This window comes from Empidonax traillii, unplaced genomic scaffold (assembly GCF_003031625.1).
Source record: "Empidonax traillii isolate 1590-97213 ecotype Southwest subspecies unplaced genomic scaffold, ASM303162v1 scaffold1297:size275931, whole genome shotgun sequence".
In the NCBI taxonomy this organism is placed as follows: domain Eukaryota; kingdom Metazoa; phylum Chordata; class Aves; order Passeriformes; family Tyrannidae; genus Empidonax; species Empidonax traillii.
The window spans coordinates 188728-191492 of NW_020956490.1; positions in this window are offsets into that span (position 1 = coordinate 188728).

Here is a 2765-nt window from a genome sequence, read left to right on the forward strand (position 1 = left end):
TGGAACAGCCTACCCAGAGAGGTGGTGGATTCACCATCCCTGGAGGTTTTCAAGCAGAGATTGGATGTGGCCCTTAGTGCCATGATATAGTAATTGGAGTTGGATCAGGGGTTGGACTTGATGATCTTGGAGGTCTTTTCCAACCCAATCTATTCTATGATTCTATGATTCTATGATTCTATGACTCTGGGCTGTGGTCCAGGTCAGTGAGAAGGGATTTGGGCACATCAGCTCTTTGTACTGACGGTTTGATTCGGTTTGGCACACAGGGGTGAGCAGGACTGCCTTCACCCACAGCCACAGCAGCAGGTCAGGAGCCAGAGAAGTGGACATGCTGCCATGGTCCCAGAAAGCAAGCTTGGGTAAGACAAAAGTGTGCTCCCAGGCTGACTCTGGTCATCCATCCCACCTGCTGTGGGAGCAGGTTACCAGTGAGGTTATAGCTGAAACCCACAGGAGTGTGGAGGTTCTGGGCAGAGGAGAAGGATACCCTTTGTTCTTACAAGAGTGAAGAGAAGCTGGGGTTGGAGAGGGAAGGGGCCCAGTGACTCCCTGGTCTGTCAGCTGAGCCAGCAAGGCTTCAAAAGGGTTAAGTGCCTGAGCAGGGAAGTGTGTGCCTGGCTTTGTTTTCCTGCCCAGCCCTGGTGTGTTTATTGTGCTGCTTCGTGCAAAGGCTCCTTGGGTGTTGGAAGCCCCTGAAGGCTCCGATGGCCCCTTCCAAAGCAAACTTGCTGGGATGGAAGGGCTCAGCTCAGAGCTCGGCCCTGGTGGCCCCAGCACAGGCACATCTATCAGATCACAGCCCTGCACGTGGTATCTGCTTTTTGGGGCTGGCTCACAGGGGCCACCAGCTCTCACGGAGACACCTCTGGGGATCAGCCCCACAGCACCAGTGGAGAGAGATTTTCTGGGTCTCTCCTTCACCCACCTTAACGACAAGCTCACGTGGAGCTGTTCCCACAGCCTCTGTCATTCCCACAGCCTTCTCCTGCCCGGAGGAGATGGGAAGGAGGTGAGGCTTTCCCAGAACAGGCAATGAACAGAGCTCCTTTCGTAGGGACTGTCAGCGTGCATGTGCAGACACATCGGATGGGGATGGAGGAGTGGGAAGGGGACACGTGGAGAGGTGGGGACTGTGCAGGCCCACACATGCCGTGGGATCTGTGGGAGAGGGGAAATCGCAGCAGCCCAAGCAAAGGGCTGGGACCAGGACCTGGCCATTCCTGCTGGGAGATGGAGCTCTCCAGGACAGGGGGTTGCTGGCACAGGCACATGCTGCTCCTGCTGCCATGGGAGCTCTCTTGTAGTCCCGTTGGTACTGGAAGGGGCTCAGGTTTCCCCTGGGCTTCTCTTCTCCAGGCTGAACAATCCCAGCTCTCCCAGCCTGCCTCCATAGCAGAGCTGCTCCAGCCCTCAGAGCATCTTTGTGGGCTCTGAACTCCCTCCAGCAGCTCCATATCCCTCTTATCCCAGAGCTGGATGCAGGATCACGTGTCCCTCCTTCATTATGCCAGGTCATGGAACCGTGGGCGGCCTTCAGGGCCTGCACAAGGATTGCAACATTCAGGACATCTCCCCAGCTCTGCAGGGTCCCAGCACGCTCCTTCCCCTCATCCTGCCAAGGTTTCACCTGTGCCAGCCAGACACGTCTCCCACAGGAGCCTTTCCCGTCCCCTTCCCTAGGGAAGAGCCGGCTCCCAGTGGCTGCCTCGCTCTGCAGGGTTAAGGGGCTCTTCTCTGTTTAGAAAGAACTTCACCCCGCTGCAGACTGAACAGCTCAGTGTTTGTTTCTTTGCACGCAGTATTTTCAAACAACTTCAAACTTGTTTATTGCAGCGGCCAGCGAAGCCCTTGGCAGCCTCCATGGGGCAGAACGAGTTGTCCTCAGTCCTGGCTGGTCCAGCTCCCAGGGAGAGGCAACAATTCCCACTGCAAGTATGCACCTTTCCCTACAATGCCCTGCTGGGACCAGCCAGCATTTTGCAGCTCAGGTGTGATGCTGCCAGGGGAAGCCTTGGGAATGCTGACTGGTAGAGCTGTGGGCTACTTCATTATGGAAAATACAGAATGTCAGTGTTTAGCCTTGCCTGCTGGTGCCTGAATGTGCCCTGAATCATAGTGAAGGAGGAAGACACTGTGTTCAGAGAAGTGAAAGCCAGTGTGATGTGAGCTGCTATTTCTGAAAGCGTTTTCTTCGTAACGCAGTTTTCATGAAACGCAAGCCCCAGACTTGTCGATAGTTCCGAAGTAGGAGTTGTTCCTGCAGAGATTTTGGCTGCAGAAAGCCCCAGACAGCTGCTCCTCATTTCCTACTAGTTTCGTTAATGTGAGAAAATACAAAATCTCGTGATGCCAAACAGATTTTCTTGGTCCTCTGTCATTTAATTCTCTCCCTTATTACAGGAATGGCTCAAGAGCTCCCTGTGGGGCACAGAGGTTTCTCCAAAGCGAGAGGCCACCTCTGGCTCTAAGGAATTTTCTCCCAGAGGCTAAGTATTCCTGCAAACCTCTGGGATGGAGACCATGGACAATACTGTGGACAGCAAAGGATCCTGTCAATACCTGTTACCAGACCCTGCTCCAGTGTCACCAGCTCCTGAGGTCTTGGGAACTCCTGAACAGACTTTCCATGCAGTGGAAATCATCAGCATTCTCATCTGATCTTCTCTGGCATCTTTTTCTGGGTCAGATGCAGGCTCCTCGCTCTCACTGACTTTTACTTTTCTCCCTGTAATCACCTGATTTCAAGGAATGCAAACCTACTG